General features: G+C 38.0%; 1 pseudogene; it reads left to right on the top strand.

Moving 5' to 3' along the window:
- Positions 1 to 296: 296 nt before the first annotated feature.
- LOC137293831 (uncharacterized) lies at positions 297 to 985 on the top strand (annotated as a pseudogene).
- The last annotated feature ends 21,243 nt before the right edge of the window (positions 986 to 22,228 follow it).

A 22,228-nucleotide genomic window follows, 5' to 3' on the forward strand; every position in this document is an offset into this window, starting at 1 on the left:
CAGATTCCTACAGTCCAAAGCTGAGAGGTTAACACTGTGGAAAGGGGAAGAAAAACAGTATGTTTACTTTGTTATAATTTTGGTTTTATTAATTGCCAACTATTATTATCTATTGAAACATATATGCTGTAGGTTACTTGGTCACTGATCAATATGTTACTCGTTAACCCTTTCACAGGCAGCGCTATAAAGATTTTTGTATCAGTGACCTTCTTGCACCAGCCATTGTGAAATGAATAATCAATGAACAGATCCACTTGACCATGTTACCTGGTACATGTTTATGTTTTAGGAGAATGCAAAAACAAAAAGATGACCATCACCCCAAGGGACTTTCTACTTTTACAGCTTTCTTCCTAACACTTGTGCGCCTGAGACGTGGCCTTGATGTCGACCATTTGAGTGATCTGTTTGGTATATCATCATCAACAGTTAGTCGTTACTTCCGGACATATATTGAGTTTATATCAAGGGAGCTCAGTTTTGTTGTTAAGTGGCCAATGAGACTGCAGTTTCAGGCTCATCTCCCAAAGGCATTTAGATACTTTAAAAAGATTATTGCCATTGTTGATTGTACAGAATTTTTTGTACAGAAACCCTCAGTGCCATTTAGTCAGAGAGTGACCTGGTCACAGTACAAACATCACAATACCTTCAAATGTCTTGTTGCTATTTCACCAACAGGTGCATTTACTTACATCTCTCCACCGTGGTCTGGTTCAGTGTCAGATAGACGCATTGTTAAAGAATCAGGTTTCCTTGATAACTTAAAGTATGGGGATGACATAATGGCTGACAGGGTTGTTTTTGGATTAGGGATCTCTTAGCATTAAGAGGATGTACATTAAACATACCACCTTTTGCACATGGTAAGCAGTTAAGCATGTCAAATGTTCAGAAAACCAGGAGAATAGCACACGCTCGAATACATGTAGAACGGGCAATTAGTCGCCTTAAGAACTTTAAATTTTACAAGGTATATTAATGACCAATGACTTTCATGATTCTGTTCTCATGTACATATTGAAATGTTTTGAGCAGTTGTCTCCCATATATGTGTGATATTTGAGATGACACCTTCTGAGTACAGATGTTTAAATGACCATGTATTAACATTTAATAAACATGAGAAAATCAATTACACATTCAATTACAAATGTTGCATAACATAAATATTTCAGATACATGTATTGAAAATATAAGTGGTGGATAATTGTATTGAACATGGATTAACACTTACCCGACTGAACATTCACAAAATGCTAGTTTGATCACTGCAATTGATTTTTCCATGAGGAACCACGTATCATATGTTTCCAAGATAGGAAGAATCCTTCTGTGTAGGTTTCACATTTGCCTTGAATGCACAAAGGTTACTGGCATCACTGATGTCACAATACTGGAGGTCTAAAACATGGCCGTCATAAAACAGACGATAGTCCTCAAAAGACTTGAAAGCTTTCAATTTCCTCCTATCATAATCAGATCTATGAAATAACAGGTAGTTGAAGATATCATACAAGCCTAAGTCCGGGATGAGGCTGAAGTCATACATATAACTAAAATCATGAAAATTACAGTGTAAGTCCGTTAGACACTGCCTTGGGAACGTTTCTGGTCTACAGTCATGTTGAAAGTCGGGACCAGGCTCCAATTGAAGTTTGACCACTGCATTGGCTAAAGCTATGAGAACGTCTTTTCTGTGACCCGTAGTTGATTTCCGTACTTTGTCAAATAATCCTTGAATTCTGGGACAGTAAACTTCTCCATGGTGACTTATTACAACTTGTAAACTGTATACAGTATGTAACCCGACATCGGAGATGTGCCGACAACCGCGGCTACATTCTAAACGATCAGCGGAATTATACTGCCTCAGAGAAATATTATATACCCTGAAGGGACAAAATATATACAAAAAGTATTTATAACAAGTATTTCATTGACTAATATCGATAAACAACGAATAAATGTTACAACAAAAGTGATCAGTAACCACCACGACGCTTGACAGACAAAGCTTGACCTGGTCACGTGATCACGTCAATTGGTCTATGGCGGCTTCCTGCCATGAGTCTGGTTTCCAGGCGTTGGCCAGCTGTGTGTATCCTCATTTGCAAACGTTTCCAATGCTAACCTAACTCGTTTCGACATCACTTGCTGGCTTACGAGTCCAGTGCTCTACCATGACACTGTCGGGACAACTGATACACTTAATGCGAGTTTAAGGGTATAAGCTAGCGATCCAAATCTGGACAACGAACGATGTCTCCACGTCGGTCAAGGATGAACATGATCCTTCAAGAAGCCTTATTTCCAAAATATATAAGTCTCATACAACCATCACTATGTATACCACTGCAACTCAAAATCGCAATAGAACAGGAAGTTGCAACTTCGAATTAAAGATAGACACTACCTTGAATAGAACTTCAGACAAGTCTCAATAATAGTTAACTAACGTAATTCGGCTTATATAGTGTTTGGACCTTCATGTACATGCCTCCTGGGTCATGTATTGGGGCAATGCTTACAACTCTTGACGATGCTTGCAAGGCAAACCAACAAGTCGAACCAGCATAGCGCGCACAACTCATAACTATTGGCGCAAGCAATTCTCAGGGCCTAAATTTTCGAAGCTCTCTTAGCGTTAAGATTAAGTACCATACATTAACATTAACTTACGACTATCTTACAGATAAGAAAGCTTCGAACATCTGGGCCCTTGCTTTTACACATTTCACCAAGGAGACGTTAGTTCTTGTCTAACGCTTTTGATAAAGTTTGCCTCCAAGAATGTTATCAGTACTGCGTTTGCACAGAAACAAGTGGCTGTATGTAGAAGCATCATGTGTCTTTGCTCTTTGATGTATGTCTTGTTAGATTTCAGTAAACTAGCACTAAAGAATAACTTAATGTCCATACCCTTAATTCAAGCGTTAAGGGGGGTGATCCATGGTCATCTAATGTACAAGTCACAGTGCGGCTTGAACACGATGCCTTCAACTTGATATTTCGTTTTTCTGCAACATATTAGAAACATTAAACAGTTCAGTCTCTTTTAACAAAACTATAAGGGAGGAGTGTGTGGTGTGTGATGTGTGATGTGTGTTTGTGTTGTGGTGTGTGTGGTGTGTGTGTGATGTGGTGTGTGTATGGTGTGGGTGTGGGTGTGTGCGTGTGCGTGTGCGTGTGTGTGTTCGGGGTGGGAGGGGGACTGCACGGGAATGGCAGCTGTCAAAGATTGGTGAGAAAGGTAAGACAACCGCATGCAGGGAGAAACTTGGTTTGGGAAAGCTACAACATAACAAAGCTGCAACTCAACGTTTGTTGAGTATCTCTCTACCTATATATAACACGTCACAATTTAATTCTGGACTCACAAAAGTCCAGAAACTCTCAGCACTGTGGCCACTCTCTCACAAGGGATTTCGCAAAATTTAACAGGCAGCTGTTATGTATATGTGCTAAGGATGAGAAAATAAAAAAAAAAATTTTCGAAAACTCAAAATTTAAACTCGCTCGCCCATGGGCACCCCCATGGGCGAACAGTGGTCAGTGGGTAGGCCCATGGGCAGGCCCATGGGCGAAAGTGTTTAATTTCATCCAGAATAAATGTTTTGGAGGTTGTAAATGAATGAAAAATGTTAATAAGTATCATGACACAAATGTCAGCTTGTTGTGACTTGACTCTGCTAACTGACAGCGATTTTAAAAAAACTAGCCCATGGGTGAAAAACATATTGGCCCATGGACGAGAATAATTAATTTCATTGAAACTACATGTTTTTTCCAGGCTTTGCAGTTTTTCAATAAATGAACGTGTATTTATTATTGTCTTGACACGAAATTAAGCTTAGTTTGACTTAATTCGGCTAATTAAGAGTGATTTTTCAAAAAGTCTCGCCCATGGGCGAAAACCATTTGGCCCATGGGTGAGAATATTTACTTTTACTCAAAATACACCTTTTCCCATGTTTTGAAGGTTGTGAATGGATGAAAGTATGTTCATAAGTATCATGTCACAAAATTCAACTCATTTTGAATTAATTCCGTTAATTTAGAGCTATTTAACAAAATCTCACCCATGGGCGAAAAACAGTTTGGCCCATGGGCGAGAATATTTCCTTTTACCCCAAACACATCTTTTCCAATATTTGGAGGATGTAAATGAACGAAAGTACATTTATGAGTATCATGACGGAAATTTCAACTCAATGAGAGCAATTTTGAAAACTCTCGCCCATGGGAGAAAGACAGTTTGGCCCATGGGCGAGAATATTTGCCTTCACTCAAAATACATCTTTTCCTGTGGTTTGGAGGTTGTAAATGAATGAGGATATATTTGTAAATATCATGGCACAAAATCCAACTCATTATGGCTTAATTCCGCTAATTGAGACCGATTTTCAAAAAACATCTCGCCCATGGGCGAAAAACATTGGGGCCCATGTGCGAAAATATTTCCTTTTCACTCCAAATACATCTTTTCTAATGTTTTGGAGGATGTAAATGAATGAAAGTGCCATTATGAGTATCATGACACAAAATTCAACTGATTTTGACTTACTTTTGCGAGTCCAGGAAGATTTTTAAAAATATGCCAGAATAATTACTTTTACTCAAAATACATCTTTTCCTGTGTTTTGGAGGTTGTAAATAAATGAGGATACATTTGTAAGTATCATGGCACAAAATTCAACTCATTTTGACTTAATTCTGCTAATTTGTAACAAGTACAAGAATCTGGACTTCCACTTAAATGTTCATAGTTTTTTTTTATTGTCTTGGGGGTTGTAAATATATGAATGAAAGTGTGTTTATAAGTATCATGACCAAAAAAAATGAAATCATTCCGGTCTAAATTCGACTAATCTCGCTCGTGGACGAAAATATTTTCGTTTGCTCGTTTTCTTTATTTTGCAAACATGTGGTTTAAAAATAGATGAAATTCTAATGACAATTCAGTTTAATTTAGTGAGTTTAGTTTTATGTCGCACTCAGTAATATCCCAGCAATATGGCGGCGGTTTCTAGATAATCGAGTTTGGATCAGACAATCCAGTGATCAACAGCATGAGCATCGACCTGCACAATTGGGAACTGATGACATGTGTCAACCAAGTCAGCGAGCCTGACCACCCGATTCCGTTCCTCTTACGACAAGCATAGTCGTCTTTTATGGCAAGCATGGGCTGTTGAAGCTCTTTACTTCCAGCAACATATACAGTACACTTAGAATACTAAGCCTTGAGATTCTTTTGAATTTAGGTATTCAACCTATATCTATGAAGTTGAAGTTATTTGTGAAAGCCCAAATCAAGAGTGACCAAACTCCAGTGACTATGCTGGGACACATTAATAAACGGTGTTGTGAGATCTTTAAACTGTATTGAAATATGTCTCGCCAATTCCACTCACATCCGCCAAATGTATCTACCTAGCAGTTTTAAGTGTACCTACCCAGTTTAGCATGTTTCGTTTTAATAGTGTGGTCTCCATTTTAGTAATTCCCGTTTGCCAGTCCCGGCTTTTCTTCGTCCGAGGTTTTATGGGGTATTCTCCTATTTGTCAGACCAGAAATTATCTACAACAGGGGTAGGTCACTCGCTTGTTTTCTTTACTATTTGTACTAATTAGTATGCGCAACTTAGGCTGCGTTTAACAGTACTTCAGCCAGTTTACTGTATCAGTCGAAATCTTACAATGAATGAATGAATGAATGAATGAAGTATATGTGAATGAATGAAAGAAATGATAAAAGAAATAAGTACATATGTGAATGAATGAGAAAGATATAATAAAAGAAAGAAGTACATATGTGAATGAATGAAAGAATAAATGATACACCACGGCCATCCCTTCCAAAAGAACGCAAAACTATCGTTAGATCACATGTGTTAACATCAGCTTGTTATTGTCTCCCTGGTCAGACGTAACAATTGTCAGACAGGTTAAAACAACAAACTATCTGGTTGACTGCACAGCTGCCTGTTGACGTAGTATACCCACATCACCTACTTTTCCTTAACCTTCATCTACATCACCACCCTTAATATATTGAGCAGAGAGCACAGAAGGCCGTATAGATGTAACCACTGAACCGTGGCGTCTCTCTGCTCCCAAGTTCCCAAGTGGGGGTGTCCTTCTCTACCTCTTCCATTAATCTTAAAACATCTAACAAGCTCAACGCATGCATCTTTTTATTAAATTGTGATGTTATACATAATCATAAGAGTATTTTTATGTATTATTCAGTTGATAAATTATTTTATATATATATATATGACACGCTGGGCAGGTTTAGGGCATCTTGTGTTAATTTACCATTACCATTTTCATAATGCTTAAAAAAGACACTCATTAATCTATCACAGAGTTTTGTCATTCCTTCACTCCAACATGGTTGCTAAATCCCCTATGATCATAGTATATCGACTCTACCATACCCAATTCACCTAATCCTGAGAAATCAACCAGGCATGACATACCCACATCGCCTAATTAATTTTCCGTACCTATCGTGTTAAAAATACATAAAATGGGAGGACGCCTTGTTAACTAATGGGAGTGAGCCTTGTAGGGAGTACCCTCACTCTCACAAACCCACATATTGAGGAGAAGCGGCCGTGTTTGTCGGGGATTTTTCTGGCTTTGCTAAATAAATCGTACATAAACATGTAAAATATTTTGATTTGATTCTGTAACTACCCACATTATGATATTGAGACCATTTTGATTTATCGAGTAAAATACGATTGAATAGTTTTGAGTTTGAATCTTGCCACTTTAGCGCTCTATCTTTATAAAATGATGCATGCATGCTAATATTTAGGTGGTTTCTAGTATTCCATCTATTTGTTTAAATTAATTGATTTTTCTGTTTTTGCTTTGTTTGGGTTTTTTTATTGCTAGTGGCCCAGCGAGTGAGTCTGCTTTGGTACCTGTAAATTTATTCTGACGTTTGACGAGCCGGACGTAAACAAGAACATATATAGAGCCCCTGCATCAATACGTATTAAAGTGTTTGAAACATTATTCTAGACCAGTATTTGTACACAACTGATGAAATGTACCTGAAAGATCAAGGTTCATAAGAACTACAGGGCACATTTCTCCTACCCCATTTAAGAATGTCCATTTCTGATTGGTTCACGGGGCCTTGCGAGGGAGAATAGATCATTAAGTTTTACCCCGCCACGTGGGAAAAGCCTGCATCCACGGCAGTCAGTGAACTGTAAAGCAGTGGTTCGAATCGAGTATAGTTAGTACCATCTTAATATAATACATGGTTCCAGCTTGTTTTGATGCTCTATTTACATAAAGTGATATTTAAACATTCGTTATGGTAAATACGGTGTAGCAATGTGATGAAGAGTATGCGGGTTTTCTTCATCCCATTTCATCCACCGATGAGAATGGTGGTATCCTCTTTTGGTTCACACCCGGATTGTCGATTGTTTTATCAAATACACAACAGGACTGTCGAAAAGCAGTGGCGTGTGACAGTGCTCAACACTGTTCTAATGACACCCGGAGCGTCGACTGCCTTGGAGAACTTGTGCCCGAGAATAGCAGAAGACTCGTCTCTACGCTAATTAACGAGCTAAAACACATACACAAAGACATCGGTGAAAGAATGAGCTGTGGAACCAATTCCTGAAAGATAGTCGTCGCACGAACAGTAGTCGAGAAAGTTGGCGTCATCGTGAATCGAGGGTCTGTGAGCATTGTAAACAGCATATTGTGACACAGTGGCCACAATAAAGAATAAAGAAGAACTTGACAGAAGGCTTCAGCGTCTCAACGAGCAGCTCCAAAGACAAGAGATTTCCGTAATGAGCTGTGCTCATCAGACCGTCTGCCTCGCTCATAGTGACCACATTACTGTACTTTATAACGTATTTGGTTTTCCTTCACGTCCGGAACGTCGAACGCCATAGTGTTGACACCTGCTTATCTCCTCACGTAATACCCGAAACATCGAATTTACAAAAATTTCAGTTCAATTTTAGACAGCCCAGGCAAGTCGTTTGTTTAAGGAGTAAGAGGATTAGGAGACATGGTCGACTAGATTTCTTTGTTTAACTAATCCCACACGGCCTTCACCAATAGAGGGAATGATTTCTGTTCAGTTATGACATTGCTGTTCTCCATATGTCTCTATTTTCTCCACACATCTCCATGTTGTTGTATATTTGTGTGTTTTGGAACTCTGATTGGGACTGGTGAACAAGCTTTACAGTACCTCACCCATACAGCATATAATACAAAATATAAATGAAGCATGTGTCGTCATCCATATGAACTATCATATAATAACATATGCATACCTATCATTACATAACATACAACTATCATATAAGTAAACATGAAAAATAGAGTTATTTTTTGTTGTGTCTGACTAGCTCTTTGTAGAAACACTGAACATTTGTGAGAAGGTTTTTGAAATGTTAATTAGTTTCCTGTTAAAAAATTAAAAATCAAGCTTTGTGTTTTATGATAAAATCGTGGACGGATTCAACTATTTTCTGGTTTTCTCAGTGAATACGTTCTTTTCCGTCCACCGAAGTCATCATAGACCACAGTGAGAAAAGGTCGATCTTCAAGCAGTAAGGAAGACCATGATAGCGTATGGAGTAGTCTTGGTCATCTCCTCCGTTACCCCCTCCACTGAATCCACACCCCACCAGGGCGTGTAGGACTTGTCTCGGTGGATAAAAAGGGACTCCTATAACCCCATATACCCCTAATCACAATGCTATAATTTGTCGTGTTTGTGTATCCGGTTTTGTGTATTCTGTAATATTGTATAGTACTGGTGAAGTGTTAATCAAAGCAATATTTTACTTGCTAAACGAACCACGTTCTTTGAGAATCAAAATATGTTTTAAGCACATTTCCAGAATTGAAATGCAGCATGCACACAATAACTAAATTGGAAGGAATATCGTGCCGGACAAGGTTTTCCAGAGCACATGCACATAAATGTCAATGTCTTTCAAACACTAATATGTGCAGGTCTTGCAAAAGGACAAAGCAGGTATGCTTGACAAAGTTCTTGCAAAGGAGGTTTATACACAACACCAAAACCAACTGGTCAGCTCGACGCCTTATAAAACAATCAATTCGAGATTTCCTTTGAATGTGAGATATTTGGCTGTGCGTCTTGTGCAATCAGTCTTTTTCATCCATATACACTCACGAACACCTGTTCATTTCAAAGCCGGTGTCCCCTAATGACCTAATGTGATCCATGGATGAATTTTGTATATGACAAGTAAAATACACTTGAAAGCGGCAGCTGTTTTACTCCAATAAACAAACCAGCGGACGAGACATGACTTTCGGTGCAAATTGTCGTAGGCGCTTTGCGGAAATTACGTAAGTGAACGCGGAAGAAACAGAAAGCGTCATCGTTCCACTCTGTTTCCATTGTCTTTGCGAGTTATGCTGAGATACTCAACAAACTGAGATAAAAGTCAAAATGATGAAAAAGTGGAAATCAGTGTGTGGATTAGAACTTGAAAATCACTCATGAAGTCTCTGACAAAGTAATATCTGTTCAGGTCATGATCATTTGGAAAAAAAACACGAAAGTTCTATGGATATACAACTTCTTATAAGGTAAGTAGCATTTCGGCGTAGCTGTTAAACTCGTTATCAAGAAAGGGATATCTTACAGGTCAAAATCGTTTGGTGTAGTGACAACGGTGTTGTTTTATGGGATTAGACACGGATTTTCTTTAAAAAAAGTAAAATGTGTGTCCCCAGGAAACGAAATAAGACACGTGTACCAGAATGTAAGTGAATCGATGTTAGCGAGTTCAATCAGAGACTTCAGTTAATAAAATGGGCTTTCAGTTCACTCCTTCCATTAGTAATGAGTTATTTAGTTTCTTGATAAAATTGCTTGCAAGGTGAATGTTGAAAGTGACAGTTTTCAGGATCATATTAACAACTTCAGTTATGGCAAATGCGCTCCTATGCTATGTCCTACTTATTTTACGGGAAGATACCTTTGTGTAAACAGCTATATGTTCATTTTGAGAACTGGTAAAAAGGGAGAATATATCTCGTGAAAATGAACTTTGAAAGACTGCAGATCAACAGTTCTAGTTGTCTCAACAACATAATTTCTAAAATACTTAGAGACCACAATCACGAAAGCCAAAGTAAATCTTTTCGAGTGTAGCAAAAATAGTGAAAATTTATTTAAAAAATAGAAAAGTAAACGCAAAGTCAATCTTGATTACATTACGTATTCCTCATAGCCCGATATAATGATTACACATTAATAGTATGGATACGGTAATCTATAGTTTAAACTAATCTCCTCAAGTAATCGGGACTGGATTGGCAAGCATAAACATACATATCAATGCCGCTCCATACCAATAATATAATTACATAACATACATGATAACAACACTTCATGTTCCGCTCGTCAAACGTCAGAATAAATTTACAGTTATCAAAGCAGACTAACAGGCCCACTAGCAGTAAAAACAAAACGAAACAAAACAAAAACAAATAAATTAATAACTCCAAATGAATAGATGGAATACTACAACCCACCAAAATATGCACGCCCCCTTTAAAAGGGCAGAGTGCAAAAGTGGCAAACCGGTAAAATATGCCAAGATTCAAACTAAAAACTATACAATCGTATTTTACTCGATAAATCAGAATGGTCTCAATGTCATAATGTGGGTAGTTAAAGAATCAAAGCAAAACATTATACATATATGTATCATGAAATAATAATTTATCAACTGAATAATACATAAAAAATACTCTTATGATATGTATAACATCACATTTGAGTAAAAACATGCATGCGTTGAGCTTGTTAGATGTTTTAAAGATTAATGGAAGAGGTAGAGAAGGACACCCCCACTTGGGAACTTGGGAGCAGAGAGACGCCACGGTTCAGTGGTTACAGCTATACGGCCTTCTGTGCTCTCTGCTCAGTATATTAAGGATGGTGATATAGATGAAGGTTACGCAGGAAAAGTAGGTGATGTGGGTATACTACGTCAACAGGCAGCTGTGCAGTCAACCAGATAGTTTGTTGTTTTAGCCTGTCTGACAATTGTTACGTCTGACCAGGGAGACAATAACAAGCTGATGTTAACACACGTGATCTAACGATAGTTTTGCGTTCTTTAGCATGTTTTTATTCTTTCATTCATTCACATATGTACTTCTTTCTTTTATCATTTCTTTCATTCATTCACATATACTTCTTGCTCTTCATTCATTCATTCATTCATTCATTCATTCATTGTAAGATTTCGACTGATACAGTAAACTGGCTGAAGTACTGTTAAACGCAGCCTAAGTTGCGATGGAGACGAATCAGGTCACTGTGTGCATTGGAGCATGAGGAGGCGCATACTAATTAGTACAAATAGTAAAGAAAACAAGCGAGTGACCTACCCCTGTTGTAGATAATTTCTGGTCTGACAAATAGGAGAATACCCCATAAAACCTCGGACGAAGAAAAGCCGGGACTGGCAAACGGGAATTACTAAAAATGGAGACCACACTATTAAAACGAAACATGCTAAACTGGGTAGGTACACTTAAAACTGCTAGGTAGGTACATTTGGCGAATGTCAGTGGAATTGGCGAGACATATTTCAATACAGTTTAAAGATCTCACAACACCGTTTATTAATGTGTCCCAGCATAGTCACTGGAGTTTGGTCACTCTTGATTAGGGCTTTCACAAATAACTTCAACTTCATTGATATAGGTTGATTGATATAGGTTTGTTATATTTATAGAATACCTAAATTCAAAAGAATCTCAAGGCTTAGTATTCTAAGTGTACTGTATATGTTGCTGGAAGTAAAGCTCTGTGTTCGGGACCCGTGAAGATCTGGAGTAGAAGAGGGCTTCAACAACCCATGCTTGCCATAAAAGGCGACCATGCGTGTTCTAAGAGGCGACTAACGGGATGGGGTGGTCAGGCTCGCTGACTTGGTTGACACATGTCATCAGTACCCAATTGTGCAGGTCGATGCTCATGTTGTTGATCACTGGATTGTCTGATCCAAACTCGATTATCTAGAAACCGCCGCCATATTCCTGGGATATTGCATAAACTAAACTCACGAAATTAAACTGAATTTTCATTAGAATTTCATCTATTTTTAAACCACATGTTTGCAAAATAAAGAAAACGAGCAAACGAAAATATTTTCGTCCACGAGCGAGATTAGTCGAATTAAGACCGGAATGATTTCATTTTTGTGGTCGTGATACTTATAAACAGACTTTCATTATAAATTTACAACCCCCAAGACAATAAAAAAAAACTATGAAAATTTAAGTGGAAGTCCAGATTCTTGTACTTGTTACAAATTAGCAGAATTAAGTCAAAATGAGTTGCATTTTGTGCCATGATACTTACAAATATATCCTCATTCATTTACAACCTCCAAAACACAGGAAACGATGTATTTTGAGTAAAAGTAATTATTCTGGCAGATTTTTAAAAAATCTTCCTGGACTCGCAAAAGTAAGTCAAAATCAGTTGAATTTTGTGTCATGATACTCATAATGGCACTTTCATTCATTTACATCCTCCAAAACATTAGAAAAGATGTATTTGGAGTGAAAAGGAAATATTGTCACTCATGGGCCCAATGTTTTTCGCCCATGGGCGAGATGTTTTTGAAAATCGGTCTCAATTAGCAGAATTAAGTCATAATGAGTTGGATTTTGTGCCATGATACTCATAAATATATCCTCATTCATTTACACCTCCAAGCCACAGGAAAAGATGTATTTTGAGTGAAGGCAAATATTCTCGCCCATGGGCCAAACTGTCTTTCTCCCATGGGCGAGAGTTTTCAAAATTGCTCTCATTTAGAGGAATTAAGTCAAAATGAGTTGAAATTTCCGCCATGATACTCATAAATGTACTTTCATTCATTTACATCCTCCAAATATTGGAAAAGATGTGTTTGGGGTAAAAGGAAATATTCTCGCCCATGGGCCAAACTGTTTTTCGCCCATGGGTGAGATTTTGTTAAATAGCTCTAAATTAACGGAATTAATTCAAAATGAGTTGAATTTTGTGACATGATGCTTATGAACATACTTTCATCCATTCACAACCTCCAAAACATGGGAAAAGGTGTATTTTGAGTAAAAGTAAATATTCTCACCCATGGCCAAATGGTTTTCGCCCATGGGCGAGACTTTTTGAAAAATCACTCTTAATTAGCCGAATTAAGTCAAACTAAGCTTAATTTCGTGTCAAGACAATAATAAATACACGTTCATTTATTGAAAAACTGCAAAGCCTGGAAAAAAACATGTAGTTTCAATGTAATTAATTATTCTCGTCCATGGGCCAATATGTTTTTCACCCATGGGCTAGTTTTTTTAAAATCGCTGTCAGTTAGCAGAGTCAAGTCACAACAAGCTGACATGTGTGTCATGATACTTATTAACATTTTTCATTCATTTACAACCTCCAAAACATTTATTCTGGATGAAATTAAACACTTTCCTACCCACTGACCACTGTTCGCCCATGGGCGTGCCCATGGGCGAGCGAGTTTAAATTTTGAGTTTTCGAAAAAAATTTTTTTCATTTTTTCATCCTTAGCACATATACATAACAGCTGCCTGTTTAATTTTGCGAAATCCCTTGTGAGAGAGTGGTCACAGTGCTGAGAGTTTCTGGACTTTTGTGAGTCCAGAATTAAATTGTGACGTGTTATATGTTTTCTTGTTAACACATCTGACTAGCCACCCAATACCTGTTTGTCTTACTGAACAGGACTGAGGTATGTCCGGGCTGTCACTACAGTTCCAGTTTCCGACGTCTGCATTGCTGAATGATGTGATCGTTATCTGTGCCGTTTCAGAATTAACATAACTCCCACTCGCATAGCCAGCCACTGTTGGAAAACATTCAACTGCATTACATGTGACGACCGTGGTTCCGTTCTTCGTCCATACAATACCATTTTCCACCATTCCCCTCCATCTACAGGTCAGGGTGTAGCTGGATCCATCAACTGCAGAACATACGTCACCACAGTCGATGCTTGAAACTGTTAAATAAGGAAACCAAAGGTAGACATTATATTCATACCAGTGTGTATAATTCTCAAAGAATAGCTGCACTAAGTTAGATTGTTATGAAAGCTGTTGCATATTGTAATAACCACTGCGATTAATTGTAATAAAATATATTTAACTGGTTGTGAGATTTGCCGACAACTGATCCAGATGTGTTAAATAACATGTTAACAGACTAAATTCCTGAAAATACGCTTATTCGTTTCTTTTTGGGGAGATTATACATTAGTTGACCAGTTTGGGGATAGATGCCTATGTATATTTTCTGGTTCCTGATACAAAGTAACTTGACATTCGGTGTTTAACCTACTAATATAAGTATTTTCCTTTCACTTACAAGAGAAAGAATAAGGTAACAACCCATCTCAGGGAAATGATTGATTGATTACTAATTAATTTGGGAAACAGCAGGATACCGTTCGTAAACAAGTAATTTTACAGGATCGATTATTTCATCTTGATTTTTAAGATTAAAATACATGCTTACCATCAATGGAACGGCTTTCCTTACACAGCGTCAACACCATTGCCATAAACACTAGCTCCACCTAAAACAAAACCGTACGTATACATTTTGTGGAATACTGGCAGTTTTTTGATAGACGAAGGAAGAGCCTTTAACAGGCGATAGCGAAGTGTGATATTAGATACTTTTTACTGCAATGACCTTCAAGGACGGCCAGTGGTAAGACGGAATTTCTGAAATTTCAAATCATGAGCAGCAAGTCTTACACCAATTTCAAGGTTATGTCTGTTGATGACTGATAGTGAATTGCATATAGCTATCACTAAAAGTCAACATTTTGAGTCCGTGAATGCCCAGAGATTGCTTATAATAGTTAGTGAGTGAGTTAGTATTTAATGTCACATCGGCAATATTTCAGCTATATCGTGACGAGAAGATTTAGCACTTAAATGGAATATATATGTATATTATGAAAACCTGTCGACAAAGGACAGTAAAACAACAGGAATATCATATAATTAGAATTAAAACTAGCGTGGAAAGTAAAAACCAATATCACTATTTAGACAATACAATATAAAAACAGGCTATAGATCGCCAACAACAGAAGGTAAATCCTCCAAGAAGGACAATGATTTTACAATACTTTAACTCCCCCTTGAGGATACAGCCACTAACAATCTGAGTTACTAATTCCAATCATAAAATGTTTATTTATTTAAAACTCCTTTAACAAATCTAATTCCTTTAAACATGCAACAATTAAATGAGAACAAACATTATTAAAAAGATCCTTTAAAGATCGTGATTTAAAATACTTATCCCTTTTGATGTAATATTCAGAACAGTCAAGCAAGCCATGCTTGACCGTGACTCCCTCATCACATCTTTAACAACACTTAGTATTAATGTGGGCACCCATGAAGAGTCACCTCCTCGTGGTGGGTGCTGGGTAACGCTAAGTGCTCTTCTCCCGCGTTGACCGGGGACAGAATGTGTCCTCAGCACCCCACTGCTTGTCGTAAGAGGCGACTAAATTGGGCAACCTGTTGGCCTTGGGTTGCGTCCCATGTCGGTGGATGACGGGATCCTCTCAAGTTGAATCCGTTTGTCATGTCCTTGGGCATCAAAGGTGCCTGTGGAGAAGTTAAAAACGTCGCTTCTGGCTCACTTCTTATGGAATGTATACGAAGACAACAGTCCGTCAGTCTGCTTGGATTAAAGCAGCTTGTAAATGTCCCGGTTGTTGTCTCAGTGCACAATACACTTAACTCCTGCCGTGGAATAATTCGAGATCGTGCTCGTTGTCTTTCTGACATGAGCGAGGAGGAGCTTCTGGTCGAATTCAAAATCCAAGGAGGGGGTAATTGCTGTTGAGCGATTTACAAGGAAACAAACTGACACAGTGATAAAAACAAACACTTATCTTTTCACGTTTGCCCTGCCAACTATACCAAAATGAATAAAAGCTGGATACTTCAACATCGGCGTTGATGTTTATATTCCAAATCCTTACCGGTGTTGCCATTGCCAAAAATGTGGTCATGGTGCCAGAACTTCTACTCGCACTCAGATATGTTCTCGCTGCGGTGGTATTCATGCCAATTCCGATTGCAACAATGCAATAAAGTGTGCAAACTGTGATGGTGAGCATTTGGCCTCGTCCTGGTCCTGTCCTATCTTCGTTTATCAGTCAAAAATTATGAAAGTGAAATACACAAACAATCTTTCTTATTTTGAAGTTGGTGCCAGATCCGTTTTCAGTTCCAAGTACATTATCCTTTTCTGCTGTAGCATCTTCTCCTGCCCCAATGAAAAAGGTTACTACAGTGGCTACAGCGTGCCAGACTGAAATTTCATGGATTCATGATACACAAATATCTGTAAGTGAAAGTATCCTATCAAGTCAAGCGACAAATACGGCCTCTCAACCCGAAAGGCCACCATTGAAGATCACAGAGCCAGAATCCGCAGAACTTTCTGACACTGAGAACAATGTTCTTCGTCAAACAACGAAAGAAAAAAAAACACAAGAAAAAAAGACGAATGTGCTTCAACACTTGGAGGCGCCACCTTCTTCGCAACCACCTGTAGAGGTTCAAGATTCTTTTGAACCGCTGGAAATGGAGGTTACTACTCCGTTTCAAACCAAAAGGAATGTTCTTCCTGCACGTTCTCGTTAACCCACCATGAGTGCAAGTCACATTCTACTGTGGAATTGTAGGGGACTTCAGAATAATTTCAATGATCTGCAGTTATTAATTCAAGATTACAAACCATCGGTAATTTGTTTATAACAAAATATCATTAAGACAACTGAGAAATTTGATTTACGGCTTTACAATTCATATTATCACTATTCTCCCGCGGGAGATAAAGCTACTGGCGGATCGTCAGTACTAGTGTGACAGGGTGTGATTCACCGTCCTGTTCCTCTAGCTACGCCCCTTCAAGCTGTTGCAGTCCGAGTTACATTAAACATAGTGTTTACTCGTTGTTCTCTGTATATACCACCGTCCTATTCACTTCAACAGTCTGAACTCCAGGCTCTATATGACCAGCTCCCTAAGCCATGTGTTATCATGGGTGATTTAAAAGGTCATAACGCAATTTTGGGTTCTCATGATACAAATACCATGGGCAAAGTACGTGAAGAGTTTTTCTTGAATAATGATTTGTGCATTTTTAATGATGGTTCTCACACGTTTTTACATGCTGCCACTGGCACGTATTCGTGCCTTGATTTATCACTAGTTGATTCTAATTTGCTTACAGAATTCGAATGGTCAGTCCACGATGACCTCTGTGGAATTGATCATTTTCCTACCATTCTAAAATCTGTGACACCATCTTACGTTCCTCCGTTGTCACAATGGAATTTTATTAGCGCTAACTGGGCGTTGTTTGAAACTCTTTGCCTTAACAAACTGCAACCTGTTCATTTTTTAGATGTTCCTGATGCCATAGTTTTTTCCCTCTGAAGAACTTCACAAAATAGCAGATGAATGTATCCCGAAGTCCTCTACACATCCTCACATCCGTAAACCATGGTTCAACATTGCTTGCAGTCAACCTAGGAAGGCGCTTAAAAAGGCAGAACAATACTTTCGCCGCCATCCAATGGTCCATGATTTGAATACATTCAAAATTTTAAATGCTAAAGCCTGGCGTACATTTAAACAAAATAAACGTCAGTCTTTGCAAACTTATGTCTCAAAGATAAATTCACGAACACCAATGTCTAAAGTATGGAACATGATACAGAAAATTAAAGGTAAGGGTACTAAATCAAGCATACACCATCTAAAACATGTTAACTGATCAATCGGATATAGCAAATAAACTAGGTGAAACACTTGCAAAGCATTCTTCCTCATCAAACTATACACCCCAATTTCAAAAATACCAAAAACAGCAGGAAATGAAAACTATTAGTTTTCATTCAGATAACGGGGAAGATTACAATGAAATCTTCTCTATTTCTGAGCTCCACACTACACTTGAACAAGCTCATGATACTGCTTCAGGAAGTGACAATATCCATTATCAACTCCTGGAACATTTACCAGTGTTTAGAAACATTATTAAGTATCTTTGATAACATTTGGACCTCTGGTAACTTCCCTTCATCCTGGCGTGATGCGATAATTGTACCCATACCTAAGCCTGGACGTGATCATACCGATCCTTCAAATTATAGACCTATTTCTCTGACTAGCTGCGTTTGCAAAACCATGGAACGCATAGTCAATAATAGATTAACTTGGTACCTGGAATCCAATAATTTACTCACCAATATTCAATGTGCTTTCCGTAAAAATCGTAGTACCATCGACCATTTAGTGCGATTGGAATCATTCGTGAAGTATGCCATAGTAAACAAACAGCATGTAGAAAAAGCATATGACACTACATGGAAACACGGTATCTTAAGAGATCTACATGATTTTGGATTACGAGGCCGTTTGCCTCAGTTTATATCCGCATATTTAAACGACAGGCAGTTTCAAGTCCGAGTAGGTTCTACCCTTTCCGATTATTACAATCAAGATCAGGGTGTGCCACAAGGCAGCATTTTGTCATTTTGTCTGTCTGTCTTTATTTAGCATCAAGATCAATCAGTTTAGCAAAGGTTTTAAAAGATTCAATTGCTGGATCACTTTTCGTGGATGATTTTAACATTTCTTGTCGTGGTAGAAATATGCATACCATTGAACGGTAACTGCAGTTGTGCTTAAACAAAATAAATAGGTGGTGTCTTGAAAACGGCTTTAAAAGTCTAAGTCGAAAACTAGTTGTATCCATTTCTGTAGGAAATACAAACAGCACAAGGACCCAGAACTTTTTAAATGGCGCTCCTATCGAAGTTGTTAAGTTTATAGGTCTGATTTTCGACTCCAACTTAACTTTCTTCCGCGTATCAAATCCCTAAAACCTAAATGCCTGAAGGCACTAGATTTATTAAAAGTCGTTTCTAATACAACATGCTACCCTTCTACACCTATATAGACCACTTGTTCGTTCGAAACTTATTATAGCTCAATTATATATGGTGGAGAGCCTGCACGAGCAACTTCAAACTTTAAGACTTTGTCTTGGTTCCTTTCGAACTTCACCTGTTGACAGCCTGTATGTCGAGGCCGATGAACCATCTCTTGAACAGCGCCGTATAAAATTAGCTTTACAGTATGTAACAAAACTATATTCGAACGAGTCAAACCCTGCATATAACTGTGTTTTCAATCCTCTCTATGATGATTTATACAATAAGAAATCTTCTCTTGTTACGCCTCTTGGCTTAAGAATAAAACCATTTATTTCTGCTGCCAGCATTGAGCTGGATAATATATCTCCTTTCCGTCTTCTTTCTTCTCCTCCTTGGCAAATGGTTTGGCCACAGGTTGACTTAACATAATCACATTTAAAAAATCAGAAACGAATGAATTACAATATAAACAAGAATATTATCAACTAAAACTTAAATGTAGCAATTATATTTATTTACAGATGGGTACAAGGACGGTGGCGCAGTAGCTTCTGCCACTGTCATTGGATCCAGAACAATATCTTCTAGATTACCGGATAGCAGTTCCATATTTAGAGCTGAAGCTATTGCCATATTAGCAGCTCTGAAATATATTCAAAGACACGCTAAACATAAACAGTATATAATCTATTCAGACTCTCTTTCTTGCCTTCAGGTTATTAAAAATTTCACTTTTAATTGAAATTATTGAATTGTATAATGATCTTGCTACTGGCCAATACGACATCGTCTTCTGTTGGTTACCCAGCCACGTGGACCTTTCTGGCAACACGACATCCGATCTTGCAGCCAAGGCAGCAGTCAACAAATCTGTAACACCACTTCTTATTCCATACACTGATTATAAAGCCACCATTAGATCTTATATCCGTGATCTGATGCAGAAGAAGGGGGACACCCAGGTGGGTATCAATAAATCACATGCGATAAAACCCTATACTGGTTATACCTACTTGGGTTGTCAGTCCAGGTTTGAAGAGGTCATCTTGCGACGATGTCGTATTGGCCATACGAGATATATTCATGAATACTTATTGAAAGGTGAGGAACCTCATGTTTTGCTTGACTGTGTTGAATATTCCATCCCAAGGGATAACTATTTTATATCCCGCCCTCTGAAGGATCTTTTTAACAATAACAGTGGTCATTTAATTATTGCATTTTTAAATGAATTGTAGATAGATAAATATTTTATGATGGGAATTTTGAATTAGTAACTAAGATTGTTCGTGGCTGTATCCTCGAGGGGGGGTTAAAGTAGTGTAAAATTATTGTCCATCTGAGAGGGTACGTAAGTCTGCAAACGTTCAAAGTAAATTCAAACACTCTGCTATTATAATCGTTGTATATGTATTCTTTTAGCAGGTAACAAAAGTAATGTAAGTCTCCATGGTCCCCAGTATAGTGATCTACCTTCAGTTGTTGGTAATCCATAGCCCATTTTTATATTGTATTGTTCACTATAGTTAAACTGTTTTAGATTTAATTACTAGTCTTAAATGAATATCTGTGATATTTACTAGTGTGTTTACTGTTCATTGTCAACAAGGTTTAATTTTCTTATTTTCATTCATTCTACAATGTCAGTATTACTTGTTCTCGTCACGATATGGCTGCAAGATTGACGATGTGACGATAAATATTAACTCACTCACTCACTAGTATTAATGTGTACACCGCATATGGCCAAAACGACATCGTCGCAAAATGACCTCCGCAAATCTTGACTGACAACCGAAGAAGGTGTAACTAATATAGGGTTTTATTGCATGCAATTTATTTATACCTGATATTGTTCTAGATCCAGTGTCAATGGCACAAGCCACTGCGACACCGAGGTTGGACCCATCTGTAAATAAGGACTTATAGTTGATATATTTATGTTTTAATTGATGATATTCTTGTCGATATTGTAATTCATTTGTTTCGGATTTTTTGAATGATGTTAATGTTAGGTCAACTTGTGGCCTAACCAATTGTCAAGGAGGAGAAGAAGAAGACGGGAGGGAGATATATTTTGCAGTTCAATGCCAGCAGAACAAATAATTGGTTTTATCCTGGGCCCTAGAGGCGGAACAAGAGAAGACGTCTTGTTGTACAAATCCTCACAAAGGGGATTGAAAACGATAGGGTTATAAACAGGGTTAGATTCATTAGAGTGTAATTTAGTAATGTATTGTAAAGACAATTTTATACGACGTTGTGTAAGAGATGGTTCATCGGCCTCAACGTACAGACTATCAGTAGGAGAACTTCTGAAACAGCCAAGAGAACCTTAAACCTTGGTGGTGGACAGAATCAAGAAGTCTAAGGCTGCAGGATCCTCCATACACGCCGGAGCCATAATCGAGTTTTGACCTGACCAATGATCGACTTTCAACAAATCGAGTGTCTTCAGGAATTTGGCTTTAAGGGATTTAATATGCAGCAAAAAGTTAAATGGGAATCGAAAATCAGGCCCAAGAACTTGGCCTCCTAGATAACTTTGATGGGCGTGCCATCTAAAGATAGTTCCGTGTCCTCCTGAAGTTTATATTTCTTTCAAAAATGTGTACAGTTCGTTTTCGATTTATAAAATTTAAAACCGTTTTCAAGACACCATATGTATATTTTGTTTAAAGTGAGTGAGTGAGTGAGTTAATATTTAACGTCACATCGGCAATATCTCAGCCATATCGTGACGAGAACATTCAACAATGAAAAAGAGCATATATATATATCATAAAAGCCCGTCAACGAAGGACAGTAAAACAACCAGAATATCACAATTTCAATTAAAACTAGCATGGAAAGTTAAAACTAATAGCACTGTTTAGACAATGCAATATAAATACAGACTATAGATCGCCAACAAAAGAAGGTAGATCACCACACTAGGAACCATGGGGACTTACAGTACCTTTGCTACCTACATGGACCCTAGTTGGATTTACACCATCCCTTCAGCTGCTGGCGAGTGTACCAAACGTTAGCCGAAATAAAAATCACATGAATACTACGATTAAAATCCTGGTAGACTTAAATTTACTGTGAATGTTTGTGGACTTACGTACCCTCTCAGGAGGACAATAATTTTACAATACTTCAACCCCCTTTGAGGGCACAGCCACC

Source organism: Haliotis asinina, chromosome 1 (assembly GCF_037392515.1).
Source record: "Haliotis asinina isolate JCU_RB_2024 chromosome 1, JCU_Hal_asi_v2, whole genome shotgun sequence".
Classification (NCBI taxonomy): Eukaryota; Metazoa; Mollusca; class Gastropoda; order Lepetellida; family Haliotidae; genus Haliotis; species Haliotis asinina.